Raw genomic sequence first — 15876 nt, 5'->3', positions numbered from 1 at the left:
CTACCTGCCTCTCGGGAGGCACACCCGGCAACTCCTCCGGAAATACATCCGGGAACTCACGCACTATTGGAACCTCATTAACTGACCTCGTTCTCTCTGAATCAATCCTCGTGTCCATCACATACGCTACAAATCCCTTACATCCCTGCTGTAGACTCTGTCTCGCTCTAGCGGCTGAACAAAATGCCGACCCAGAACGTGTACCCTCACTGTACACCGTAAGAACTCCCCAACTAGGGTCTCGTATGGTCACCAGCTGTCGCTCGCAATCGACGACCGCTCCAAATCTACTCAACTAGTCCATGCCCACGATGACACGGACATCCCCCAATGCGATAGAGACTAAGTCAATCGAAAACTCTACCCCGAAAATCTTGAGTACACAGCCTCGAATCACCTCTGTGGCATACACCGCTCACTCATCCGCTATGGAAACTCTTAAAGGTCGACTCAACGCCTCCCGACTAATACTGATGTGCTGGCTAAAAGCCAAAGATACAAAATATCGACTAGCACCCGAGTCAAATATCACTAAGGCAGCTATAGAACTCACAAGAAAAGTACCTACGCATAACATAATATAAGCAAAATATCTCAACATAAAAATAAATACATGAAAGAATACATACCGGCCACGACATCAGGCGTTGCGCGGACCTCCTCCAGAGTCAACCGGAAGGCTCTCCCTCGTGCCTTCGGTGCCTCGACCTTCGCAGGCCGACTATCCGTACCTCTCACCGCAGCAGGGGCAGATCCCTGAGATGCTCCCTGCGCTGTCACTCGCAACTGTGGAAACTCTGCCTTCCGGTGTCCGATATGGTTGTAGTGAAAACATACTGCAAACCCCTTGGGGCAATCCTTGGCCATATGCCCCTCCTTGCCACATTTGTAGCAAGACCCTGCTCTGCACACCCCATCGTGACTCTTGCCGCACTTGCCACAAGTGCGGCTCTTCTGGTTCCCAGATCTCGAATCAGCGGGTTTGGCCCGCTTGGCTGCCGGCTGGGACTGATTCGGCCGCTGATCCCTCCCTGAGACTCAGCCTCCTCCCTAGCTTGGGTCTCTAACTCTATCACCCTCTTCTGGGCATTTGCCTGAAGCTCAGCAAATGTCCGGTACGTCGAGTTCGCCACGAACTCTCGTATATCCCTCCTCGATACACTCAAATATTGGCTCATACGTGTCTGCTCGGAGGACACATTCTCTGGGCAAAACATTTCCCTCTCATGAAACATCCGAGTAATCGTCGTAACAGACTCGGTACCCTGCTTGAGGGTCAGAAACTCCTGTGCCAATCGCTCCCTATCCACCTAGGGAACGTATTCGTCTCGAAACATAGCAGTGAACCTCTCCCAGGTCACTGCAGCAAGCTCAGCTGGCATGTAGTGTGTCGCCACAAACTTCCACCAGTCCTTCACTCCCAAGCGAAGCTGGTTTAGCGCGAACTGGACTCTCAAATGCTCAGGAGATGAGCAAGTAAAGAAACACCCCTCTATATCTGATATCCACCTCATCGCTGCAATCGGTCCTGGGTCCCATCGAACTCTGGTGGTTTCATGTTGCTGAATTCTCGGAACAGCAACGCATCACCACCCTGCAGCCTCGTCGCAGCTATAGTTGTAGTGGCCGCAGCAACAGCAACCATAGAAAGAGTAGCGTATCTCTCATCAAATGTCTTACTCAGAGTGGTCTTGATAGATCCAAACATCTCTGGTATCTCTGCCATGATGGCCGCAACCACCTCCTCATGAATGATCCTACGGATCTCTGCATTGCTCGTACCACTGATCTCTGGTGTGTGGCGTGTCCCTACCAGGATCTCCCTCTGAAATACAACATAAGAATATTAGAGACTCACTCGAGTATAATCACACTCAATAACTCCACCCTACTTTTTCCTTAGTACTCTAGGGATTCTTACTTGGACTGCGCACTGACCCGGTATCTTCAGTAGTACGGGCCCAATACTACCGTCCATACCGCATCAGCATTCAACCCAATTCCTCCTCCCAGAGTCCCAAATCCCAAGTACTCTACTCTCTCTAATCATGTGATACTCACTAGCAGATCTCTCATAAGCTCCTCGCTGCTATCTAAACACCCTCAAGCATCTCTAGCAGCAAAACCCCTAGACTAAGGCATCATATATCAGGCCACTCTAGTCCTAACAAGAATACCTAGTCTACTCTAGCATGCATAACATAATTCATCATATAGCATAGCATAACATATCTTTTAACACTTATTGTAAGGGTATTTTGGGAAATCACCGTTCGGGCGCTGACTGATCGTACACATGGCTCTGCTCTGTTTGTCTCAAAACTCTTTTTACTCTTTAAAAATTTACTTTATTATCAAAATTTTCCTCAAATCCTCAGTTTGAGTTCAGATACGCCCGAAGATGCATCCGAATCCTTTAGACCTGGCTCTGATACCAACTTGTAAGACCGTAAAAATTAAACAATTTTTCACTTTTTAAAAACCATAAAATATCATTCACGTTCACTTTTCAAAACATTGTATCAACATTATCTCAATACAAAACCCCAAGATCAAAAACATATAAACTCCGGTGTGCGTGTGTACGAGTCATGTCGGCGCCTTCCCGCGATCATCGTTGGTACCTGAAACACATAACACATAACACTGTAAGCATAATTGCTTAGTGAGTTCCCCAAAATACCACTCTAACACATATTAGCCACTCAAGTCTATAACTCTATCGACCCTCTGGTCAATGTGTCTCAATGGGACCCTCCAGCCCCAACTCTCTGTGGGTCCTCTGGCCCTAACTCTATGGACCCACTGGTCCTACTTTGTAAACTCTAAATCATGCATATCACATATCACAATAAATCACAACACATAAATAACATGCAAATACACTGGCACATAACTCTAAAATACTCTGTCACATAACTCTGTTACCACACAAGGTAAAGTATAGTGAGAAGACTCACCTCAGATGTCTTGGTAAATCTCTGACTCGGTAGAAATACGTCCTAGCATCCGCCTAATCACATAAAGTAAATACTCTCATAAATATAACTCTCGGGACTAGACTCAACCCTCTCTTGGCACCCTCGGAAGGGTAAAAGACTATTTTACCCCTCTTTTGGCTCAAAGGCCCCATTGTTGACCAAACCCTAAAAATCAACAAAAGTCAACGGTCAAACTTTGACCCGACTCGTCGAGTGCACTTGGGCGACTCGGCGATTCTACACGTGTCCACTAACTCTCTAGTCTCACTTGGCACATCAAGTCCCTCCCCTTGCTCGATGAGTCACACCTGGCATGAATCGCGGGGCCACCCCGACTCAACTCGCTGAGTCTCAAGATCAACTCGGCGAGTTCCGCCTTGAACTCCAGTCCTCTAATCCCTCTCTGACTCACTGAGTTATTCCCCTAACTTGGCAAGTCTACTCACAGAGTGATTTACGGGAAACCTTAACCCTACTCTTCGAGTCTGCCCTTGGACTCGGCGAGTTCATGCCATGCACAAACTCAATTGACCTCAAGAGGTAAGATATGTTCCTTTGATCCATAGATCTGACCTTCCCAAGCCTAATAAACACGTAAAGCTCGAATCTTGACACTCATGGGACGTCTAGGAGGTTTCACTTGGTGATTTAGCCCCAAAAATAACATCCTAAGCTCAACGCCTCCATAGCTCAACATAAAGCAAGCTGAGATAAGCTCTTTAGACCACTATGGCTCCAGATCCGAAGTCTCAAAGTGAATAAGTGATGGGTTTGAGCCATAAGAACATTCCTATGTGCACATACTAACCCTAATGCTTGGATCTAGGTTTCTCTAATTAAACATGCAATGTATCCAAGACTTTGATTGATAGATCTAGTGTAAACATTCAAATCATAATATAGGAAAACAGATCTAAAGGATTATCTTGAATTGCTTGCTTGAATCTTCTTGTCCTTGGAGCTTAGAGTCACAATTGTCACTCCTCTAATGGTTTACAAACACCAACTAGCAAGAGGATGATGAGTGAGAGAGAGAGGAGGGTGAGAAATCGGTCAGGGTTTCTTCAGATGCAAGAGTGCCGATTTCCTTCACCCAAAGGGTCTATATATACTAGTGAGCTTCCTAGGGTTTCACCCTTAAAACCCTAATTGGATAACTTAGGCCCTAAGCAATCCAGTCTCCTTATTGATAAGCCCTTGGACAATTTCTAGGCTCTTCCAAACCCTAAAATCGTCCATCCCTTATCCATAAGGAATCTCTGCCCAAAATACAACTATCATACAATTGACAGTTTATGCCCCTTTATTCAATTAATCTCTTTAAGTCACCAAATTAATCCCTAATTAATTTATTACTTATATTAATCAAATAACAATATTATTATTCCTTATATTGTTCTCATAATATATTAATAATATTTCTTCTCTCATTATAAATCATCCTGTCAAGTTGCTATGGTGAAGGCAACCCAAAAGGACCATGCACAACCGGGTCAAATACTTGCCAAATATAGTTGCAGCCTTAGACACTATTCCAACAGTCTCCCACTTGGATAAGTCTAGTAACTATATATACAAGCATAACCTGATTCACAATCGTAGCTCTCAAAGACGCTATCAAACTCTGATCTCATCAGTCCTGTCCTTTAGATAAGGGATCGTATAGTCCTCTGTTTAGATATCATGCAGACATAATCATAGTCCAGCGTTTAGTTTCTCGATCTCAGATTTATTCGACATAGAACTTAATCGAACACATCAATTAAGTTCTAACCGGGCCCGGCACATAAGTCAAATCAGATCATCGAGCGGTTGCGATATCGCTTTTACCATCTTAGGATAAAAGTAACAGATAAACTTCGACTTATATGCATTTACTTATTCATTAATCAATTATACACAACAATGCATTTTATAACATCAATTTACTGATGTGGTTTCGCATCATCAATGTATATCCAATTAACAAATAACAAACCATATATCTAGGTTTTAAGACCATATGATATTATCATCTTGCGATTACTTACAATATATATATATATATATATATATATATATATATATATATATATATATATATATATATATATATATATATATATATATATATATACTTTAAAGTGATTCCAGCAAGTGCGGGTTTGTTCCAATGCTCAAAACTAGTTCGTAAGCACTAATGAACGTTGTAGCAAACCTTTGCTATGTCTAATACCATTTAGACAATCTACATACCAATTCATGACAATCTTCATACATATCTACTTCCAACATATGAACGATTGTGGATTGTTTGAATAATTCGATTATTCTTAATAACTCAATTATTCAGGAAGTCAAAACATGCAAAGTGAAACAATAGTTAAACAATTAACATGAGATAGTAACTTTACTTATAAATAATACTCATTTATTTAATCATCAAATGTCAATTACATTAATATATTACAAGTTTCAAAAAAAACTATCTAATCTAAACTAATATCATCCATAAGCCCAATACTCCTAGCATGCTGCAAATGCTTAACCTTAGTCAATCCCTTCGTAAGCGGATCTGCTGGGTTATCTTCTGATGATATCCTCTTGACCACAAGGTGTCTTTCTTCTACTCGATGTCTAATAAAGTGATATTTTCTGTCGATATGTCGAGATCTACCATGATCCCTTGGTTCCTTGGTCAAGGAAACCGCTCCTTCATTATCACAGAAAATTTCCATAGGCTCCTTTATGGCAGGTACAACTCCAAGATCACCGATGAAGTTCTTCAACCATATTGCCTCCTTCGATGCTTCGCTCGCTGCAATGTACTCTGATTCGCACGTTGAATCAGCTACAGTTTCCTGCTTGGAACTTTTCCAAGTTACTGCTCCTCCATTAAGGGTAAAGACCCAGCCCGACTGCGAACGGTAGTTGTCCCTGTCGGTCTGGAAGCTGGCGTCACTATACCCTCGCACCTTTAAATCATCACTCCCCCCGAGGACTAAAAACCATTCCTTGGTCCTCCAAAGGTACTTAAGGATATTCTTGACCGCAATCTAATGGGATTTGACAGGGTTCCCTTGATATCTATTGACCATGCTCAAAGCAAAGGCTACATCAGGGCGAGTACAAGTCATAGCATACATGATTGAGCCAACTGCGGAAGCGTATGGTACTCGGCTCATTTCTGCTATCTCGGCTTCGGTACTCGGACTATGAGTCTTACTTAACTTGGCATTACTTTGTATCGGTAATTCTCCCTTCTTCGAATTTTCCATACTAAAACGTTTTAGTACTTTATCTAAGTAAGTGTTCTGACTAAGTCCTATTAGTCTCTTACTTCGTTCTCTTACTATCATTATTCCCAAATTATAGGAAGCCTCTCCGAGGTCCTTCATAGCGAAACACTTCCCGAGCCAGGACTTAACCTCCTGTAGTGTCGGGACGTCGTTTCCTATGAGTAGTATGTCATCGACATACAAAACGAGGAAGCTAACTATACTATCACTGGGTTTGACATATACACATGATTCATCTTCGCTTCATACAAATCCAAACTCTTTGACTTTCTCATCGAAGCAGAGATTCCATCTGCGAGATGCTTGCTTAAGTCCATAAATGGACTTCTCAAACTTGCACACTCTATTGGGATGCTTCGTATCGACAAAACCCTCTGGCTGAGCCATGTAAACATCCTCAGCCAACTTCCCATTAAGGAAAGCGGTCTTGAAATGCGGCAATAGCTAGCATCACCCTAATAGACTTTATTTTCGCAACTGGTGAGAAGGTCTCATCATAGTCAACTCCGGGAGTTTGAGTAAAGCCCTTCGCAACCAATCGCGCCTTATATTTGTGTACATTCCCATCCACGTCGGTCTTCTTCTTGAAGATCCATTTGCACCCAACGGTCTTACGTCTGGGCACATTATCAACCAAATTCCAAACTTGGTTGTCATACATGGATTGAATCTCGATGTCCATTTCCTCTTTCCATTTTGCAGACTCCGGGCCTGCCATGGCTTCCTTATAGCTATTAGGTTCATATAAATTTATTAGTGTACCATCACTAATATACATGTCCCCTTCGGTAGTAATATGAAAACCATAAAACTGGGGTTGAACTCTAACTCTTTCGGAACGTCTAAGAGGTAAGGACTCGTCAATTGGTTCAACCGGAGTTTCCTCCTCGGGTTGAGCGCCAGCGGTGGAGGTTCCTCCATCACTCGATTCTTGAATCTCTTCAAGCTCGATCTGCCTCCCACTGTCTCCTTGCCTTATGAGTTCTCGCTCTCGGAAAACCCCTCTTCTCGCAACGAAGACTACATTGTCATTCGGTCTATAGAAGAGATATCCAAAGGATTTCTGCGGGTAGCCGATGAAAATACATCGCTCACTACAAGGTTCAAGCTTGTCGTGATTATCTCGTATTACGAAAGCCTCGCAACCCCAAACCTTGATATGTGCCAACGAGGGAGCTTTCCCTGTCCACATCTCGTGAGGTGTTTTGGCAACCTTCTTTGTAGGGACTCGGTTAAGGATATGGGTGGCAGTCTCTAAGGCATACCCCCAAAATGAGATAGGTAGTGAAGCATGACTCATCATAGAACGAACCATGTCCAACAAGGTTCAATTACGCCTTTCTGCCACACCATTCAACTGCGGTGTCCTAGGTGGCGTCAATTGCGAAACTATTCTGCATTCTTTGAGATAGTCGTGGAATTCAAGACTTAGGTACTCTCCTCCTCAATTGGATCGAATCATCTTGATTTTCCTGCCCAATTGATTCTCCACTTCATGTTTGAATTCTTTGAACTTTTCAAACGTTTCAAACTTCTGCTTGATTAAGTAAATATACCCATATCTACTATAATCATCGGTGAAAGTCACATAGAAGCGGTTCGCATCCTTTGTGGTGGATCTAAAGGGTCCACATACATCGGTATGTATGAGATCCAATAAACCCTTACCCCTCTCACATGTACCAGTGAAGGGTGACTTGGTCATCTTTCCAAGCAAACAAGACTCACATGTGTCATCTTCCTTAAGGTCGGATGACTCCAACACTCCATCCTTTTGGAGTTGGGCTTTGCGCTTCTTGTTGACATGTCCAAGACGACAATGCCACAAACATGCTTTATCCATACTATTGGAAGAATCCATGCATAAAACATCATTTCCTAGGTTATCTACAATCATAACAGTTTCATAAATTCCATTACAAGGCATTGCTTCAAAATATAAGACACCATTTAGATAAACATAAATCGAACCATTCTCATTATTAAAAGAAAATCTAAATCCTTGTCTAAACAAACCAGGAAATGAAATGATGTTTCTTGCCATATCTGGCAAGTAGCAACAATTATTCAAATCTAAACTTAATCCATTCCTAAGCACTAAAGAATACACTCCAATCTTGGTCACGGGCGACGATCTTCTGTTCCCCATGATTAGATTTATTCTTCCACGCTCCACATCCCTATTTCTTCTTAGTCCCTGCAATTCAGAACAAATGTGGTAACCACACCCGGTATCGAGGACCCAAGAAATAGCATGAGATGAATCATTAGATTTAATTGTGTAAATACCTGCGAAAGACGGCTTGATGTTTCCTTCCCTGATGGCTTGCAGGTATTCTGGGCAGCTTCTCTTCCAATGCCCTATTTTGTGGCAATGGTGGCACTCTATCTCCTTCGGGTTAGGGTTGGGTTTAGCAGGATCAACCTTGGTCCCACTAGAAGAGGAACCATCTCGGGACTTTCCCTTGCGGTGGCTCTTAGATGGAGCCTTCCTCTTCTTGCCCCTTCCCTGCCCAATAGCCAAAACAGGAGCAGCGGGTGGATTGGGAGTTGGTGCAACAGACTTGTCCTTGAGGTTGCTCTTAGCAACCCTTGGGAGACCTTGGAGTTTACATAGGATGACCTCTTCCTTGTTCATGTGGTAGGTCATCCTAAATTGGTTGCAACACGGAGGCAAGGAATGAAGTACCATGTCGATAGCCAAATCTTCCCCAAAGTCGACATTCAACTTGCGAAGACGATCGACATACCTTTGCATCTTTTGCAAGTGTACGGTTAGAGAATCTCCATGTCCCATTTTAGTAGTGATCATGTTTGTGAAAATCTCGTAACGTTCCTGCCTCGCGTTTTGATGGTATCTCTCCAATAAGTCTTGATGCATCTCGTACGGATACATGTCCTCATAGGACTTTTGGAATTCGGTGTTCATTGTGGCTATCATGATGCAATGAACCTTCGTTGCATCACGTTCATGAGTCTCAAAAGCAGTCATTTCAGCCGGAGTAGCGACTTCTGGATTGATCTTCTCGAGCTTCTCGTCAAGGACATACTCCTTGTCCTTGTAGCGAGAAATTGTGCAAATGTATCTTATCCATTCGCTAAAGTTTGTTCCATCGAAAGTCACTTTTTGGCAAAGGCTCATTAGCGTGAATGAGCTAGCAGCAGCGTTGTTCGCGTTCGACATCTACAAATGTCACAACTAGCATTTTTAGCTAGGAAATTCTATCCTCATATAAACATCATCCATTGTAAAAGCATGTACTCTAAGTGAATACAATACTCTATCCTCGTTCAAGATACACCTCATATGTTCAACTAAGGGTTGGAAACCTTAGCAATCCCGGTCCAAGTTCCTTATGAACTAAAATTCTCCTATTGGGCCTAGAAGCCCTAAGTGGGCTCTAAATAGACCACATTCATAAAACTTTAGTATTTGGGCCATGTGGACCTAAAATAATCCATCTTATCTCTAATGAGCCTTGTTGGGCCATAAAAGATTTCATTTTCCCCAATGGGCCGAAAATTTATTTTTGGGCTTCATAAATTCGAGTATGGGCCCAAGATGATTCCTTTCCTCTCTCCTTAGCCCAAATAGGCCCATGATAAAAAAAAAAAAAAAGAAGAAGAAAAGAGATAAGAATGGTGAAGGAAATAAAAACAAAAATTGGAAATTATGGGAAAATTTGTGAGGATGCCACCTACTTATTACATGGTGGATATCCATGCAATGTCACCTCACTTCTCTTCTCTCTCTCTCTCTTCTCAATCTCGGCCTAAGGCCATTTTCCCTCACCAAAAATCATTCATGTTTCCTTTCACTCTCAAAAACCCCAAGAACTCTTCCATTTTCTCCTTAAACCCGTGAGTGGGTGTGTGTGCACAAGAAAGTTCATCAAACTCACATACTAGGTAAGTTACTTCACCCTCAAGTGGTATAAATTCATCTATGATCAAATCCTCCTAGAAACATCACAAATCTCTTGATTATCCTACTAGAAACATCATAGTTTTGAGGATCCTCTCAAGAAGCAAGCTAGGCCGAAATCTCTCACCTTCTTCATCAAAACCGACTTCCAAACCCCAAGGTGAGCTTCATACCCCCTATTTTCTGTTTTTATGAGTTTTTTGGGGGGGGGGAATACAAGTGAAAGTGTAGATCTATATGTGTTTGTATGCCTTGTATGATTTCCATGCTTATATGTATGCTTTTATGTGTTTTAATGTTGGATCTAGCCATAAAACCCCTCAAAACCGAGATATAACTTATGTTTTATGATTTTAGCTTCAAATACCTTTCTACATACAAAGTTTTTCAAGAAAAATGGCTAAGTGGTTTAGTAATAATTTTCTTTGGGTTAAAAACACAAATTTTGGGCCAAAAATGTGAAAAATACAAAATTAAGGGCCCAAATTGACATTTCACAGATTCTGATGGATGAAGTGTGCTAAAACAGTTTCCATAAATCAATTTCTGGAAATACATTTATTTAGGGGATTAAAAACATAAATTTCAAGCTTAACGGGCTAAAAATGAAAATTTCGGCCCAATGAGGCCCATTATGCGAATTTTTCTGTTTTGGAGGGCCAAAACTGTGATTTTTGGTAAAACAGTGGACTATAAGTGTTCCAAACCCTTTTCAAAGGTTTAAAATGCTTTCTAAATTTAAAAAGGACCAAAGTTGCAAAAAATTTCCAATTTGGGCCAAAATTGTCAAAGTTGCGAAAAGAAGGGATTAAAACCGAGAAAACTGCATTTTCAGGGACTTAAACTGTTTTCTATGAAAAATATGCTGAAAAATATTAATTTCAATAATTTTTGGTGTTAAAATGTCAAGAAAATTAGTTCAAGGACCAAACCGGGAAGTATTTAATAAAAGGGTTGAAAATGTAAATTTTACAAACAATGAGGGGCTGAAAACAGAAATATTTCAAGGCTAATTCAATATATACAATTTGGTCAAATAATGGCACCGCGACTATCGACGAAATACATTACATTACAATGCCAAAAGTCGTTGTTAAACGAATTGGCTCGGTCTCGAGCCAATAGAAACCTACAACTACTAACACTACGACACTACGATTCATATAAATAACGTTTGGGAACTTAGCTTACATACGAGTGTGCACAGACGTCTACGCACCATCTTCGGGCCCCAAAAGTGTAAAATCTTGCTTGTTGGGCCTAGCTAGCCCAATGACCTGATCTTAAGGCCCGAAGACGCATATTTTTCTACGAGGTGTTGAGTTTCACCGACTTGGCACAACGTAGAGGGACTTTCAATGGCTTGTATACCACTGGTCCCCAAGGGTCCTTGGTATTGCTAGAAAAGTCTGCATATTTTACGAGGCGGGTCGGGGACCCCTCGCACGCATATTATCCCCAACCGATTTATAGAGTCATCGAGGCCTCCGTGTCCTCTTTCTCTTCGGATGTGGGACTACACCTAGTCAGGGCGATTGGATAACACGATTAGTACTGACGACGCCTTCGGGAATCGTTAGTATAACTATAAACTGGGCGTTTGTGTAACGCGGGTTTGTAGTAAATAATCCTGCTCGAGAACCTTCCAACGTCGCCTGGGACTGACACTTCTATCTTTGTAATGGTTTCAACGCAACTTAATGGATTTCAAAGGAACTAGGGGAACATCGGGTTTTCCTAGGGTTTTCAATACATACAGATTTGAAATGCATATGACTTCAATGAACATTTTTTTTTACAAGTATAGAAACAAACAAGCATACCTATGGATCTTCACAAACGTTTTCCAAAGCCTTTCTTTTCAGAAAATATCGGATTTTCTGGTGGTTTTTCAAACAATACAAACATTGGATTTCAAACACTACTTATGAACTCACCAACATTTCATATGTTGACGTTTTTCAAAATACTTGTATTCTCAGGTAACAGATAAAGTGAAGGATGAATTGTACTCTATGACGTTTTGCTGTCGTTTAACTAGTATCGAACAATCACTTTCGAGAATGTAATGTTTTGAGACAATGTAATGAATGTAAACTCTACTGGTTGTACAATATTAATGCATGGTGACGAATGTTGTTATGTTTCATATATATTCAATGTTATGGTATTCAATTGAGTCACGACAGCCCTCGGACGTTTCCGCCGTCTGGTTCGGGGGTGTGACAGGTTGGTATCAGAGCTTTGTTTATAGTGAACTAGCATGTCTAGCCACACATTGATATGCAACTATAAACCAAAAAAAGAGGGACTAACATAACTCTGAACAAAACAAAGTAAATAAAACACCCTTGCTTGCATTAGGAATAGGAACTTAACACCGAACCAAACAAGATAATGCTAGTATCTCGGTTAATTCAGGACTGTTCTTAGTTGTATCAAGGAGCGGATGTAGCCTGATCAACTACATTCCCTCCAAGGTACAACCATCACATGTCGTGAAGAGATCGTGATAACTAGGAACCTAAAATCATACCCCTTAATCTCCAAGAAGGGAACCCCAACTGAATCTATGCAATAGTCGTAGAGCTATAGGAGTAATTAGTATGCTATTTGTTTCTAGTATTCATAGCCCATCGTGCAATACGCTATAGACGAGTATCATTAGCCAGGAAACCCTATCACCCTAGTCAAGGAATAGTCGGGTGGCTCGACCCAGAGGAAGAACCCCAGGAGGGACACGAAGTAGAACTTGCAGGTGAACCCGCTGAGTCAATAGTGGACCTCGAAGAGGAAGAGCCGGAGGGCAATGACGATGACGACACGGATGTAGAATTCAATGACATCAATCCTCCATGTAAATCCAGGGCACCGACTTATAGTATGGGCCCCGGTGACCCCATGCCCCCTCGGGCACCCGATATTTGGGGATAAAGTCACCAGTAAGGAATACGACCACACCACGGTAAGAGCTGAGGTCTCTTTAATTTTAGCCACAGAGGACCAGCTGACCAGGCCCTCCCAGTCGTGGTGCGACGCACTCAAGGTATCGATAACCGAGCTCAGGACACCCCAAATCGAACGAAACAAATGTGAGTTGCTATTAAGAGGGATGAGAGGCAAACACGGGAAGTGAATGGAGACTCTCGAGCGAGACAGTTAGTTTGGGAGGTACGCCTACGAGATACCGAGCAACAAGTAGCTCGTCTCCGAGGTGCATCCACTTCATCAGCATCACCACCAGACACTTCTCGCCACGACTAGGATCAGCCTTTTCTAATTTCCCCTACTATCCGACATGACTCTCTTTCGTGTGCTAAGATGGTACATACCCCTGAAACGATTATGTGTTATATTTATTTCATATTGCTGCAACGACTCAATTATATGCACAAGCGAACCCTCGGAACCACTAGATACTTAAGGATCACGAAACTAAAACAACCCATATAATCTAAGGATAGACGTAATAATCGTTCCAGATCTGTGATCACCTATTACCACAGAATACATCATAGGGATGTAGACGGAGGTAGTAAGAATTTTACAACAAGATGCGAAAATTTATAGAGTACAACCAGGAATGTCGATCATCACTTACGATCTGGGTTATCAATGTGCATCAGGAAAATGCCATCCCGCAAGAATAACAAGCGCACCCGCGAGACACCACTCCTGCAGATGGACTCTGCTACATTCCAAGCTGCTGTAATGGCAGCAGTAACCGCTGCCATGGCACAGATCAATGCCAACAACCCTAATGGAGGCAGTAATAGCATTGACAACTCCAGCCAAAGGAACAAACATGGAAACCAACAAGTGACAACCTGTCAAGGAACTCCAAACCCCAAACTTAAGAGTAGGAAGCTGAGGTCTGGAGGTAAGAGAAAGAGGCAACACACTCGAGGGTTCTCAAGGGAGCAACGTGTTGTTGCTGTTCATGCGACCACGACCCCTATTACACCAGCAGCCAGGAGACCATATGCTGGAAACCTTCCAAAATGCAACCAGTGCAAATTCCATCATAATGGAGCCTGCAGGGAGATGCATTGCAACAAATGCAACCGAAAGAATCACATCGCCAAATTCTGTAGAACTTATCCATGCCAGAATCGTCAGCCAAATGAAAATAACAACAATCGCAACAACCCTAACAACAACACCAATGATGAAACCAGTCGCACTTGCTATAGGTATGGAGGAACTGGTCACATCACGCGCAATTGCCCTAGGGATAACAATCAAGGAGCAAAAGGATCAGAAATGGTCCTGACCTTGGGTCAAGGCGAAGCAATCCAAAACCCAACGGTTGTTACTGGTACGTTCCCACTTGACAACTCTTTCGCTTACCTCTTATTCAATGGTAAATCCGAGTGAAGTTTTGGTTAGTAACAACTTCAAACACTTACTAAAACAACATCCCCAAAGCTAAGTTAAGCCTTTTCAATGGACATGGCCAAAGGGGAAAAATGATTTAATCTAGGGTACTCATGTGGAGTACGCCTTAACACTAAACGACCATTCATTACAAATAGATTTCATGCCAGTAAATATTAGGAGTTTTAATGTGATAATCGTCATGGCTAGGTAAGCCCCCACAGTGCTGATACTATGTGCCGCGAGAAGGTCGTTTGCCTTCACCTTCCTAATCACGAAAACTCTAATAATCCATGGTGATAAACCTGGCGCTAATCCTCTTCCTACCTCGTGCATCAAGGCACAGAAGTGCCTGCACCAGAAGAACTATGTTTTCCTCACTCATGTTGTGGACAAGATCAAGGAAGAGGTAGGCATATAGAGTATTCCAGTAGCTTGTGATTTTCCCAAATGTGTTTCCTAAGGAACTTTCGGGAATACCCCAGAGAGACGGGTTGAATTTCGAATCAACCTCATATCGGTAACCACATCAATTGCCAATTCACCCTGTAGGTTGACTCCCGCCAAAAATTCACAAGTTATCCTGCCAACTGAGTAGAATTGTTGTGCAAGGGATTCATTAGACCAAGCTTCTTATCCTAGAGAGCTCCGGTCTTGTTTTTCAAGAAGACAGATCCTTCCGAGGGTACATTGATTTTAGGAAATTGAACAATCTCCCTATTAAAAGTCGATACCTACTTCCACGGACTGACGATTTATTTGGCCAGCTCCAAGAAGCTCGTTACTTCTTTAAAATAGATCTAAGAATCGGTTATCATCAACTCTGAGCCCGAGAAGGCGACATTCCAAATCTGCATTCCGAACTCGTCGCGACCATTTCAAATTCATTGTGATACCCTTCAGTCTAACGAATGCTCCCATGACTTTCATGAACCCTACAAACCGAGTTTTCCCAACCATTCCTAGTCGTCCTTTTCACTATTTTCATCGATAACATACTCATCTGCTCACAAGGCGAGAACGAAACACTACCATCATCTACGACCAGCCTAGAAAGCATCAAGGCTGGGAATGTCGCGATGAAAGCACTACATGGATGGATACAACTCTCGAAGTCGAAGGACGAAACTTTTTTTTAGAGTTGAATTGGGCATTATCTGGGTGATCGTCGATAGGTTAACCCAATCTGCCCATTTCCTGCCAGTACAGAAATCAAACAAGATGGAAGAATTAGCTTGGATCTATATCCAAGAGATCGTGAGACTCCATGAAATATCGGTATCTACTATCTTAGATCGAGATAACAGATTTTCTT

The sequence above is a fragment of the Lactuca sativa genome, chromosome 4 (assembly GCF_002870075.4).
Source record: "Lactuca sativa cultivar Salinas chromosome 4, Lsat_Salinas_v11, whole genome shotgun sequence".
NCBI classification, from domain to species: domain Eukaryota; kingdom Viridiplantae; phylum Streptophyta; class Magnoliopsida; order Asterales; family Asteraceae; genus Lactuca; species Lactuca sativa.
Note: the sequence above shows the minus strand (reverse complement) of the source record.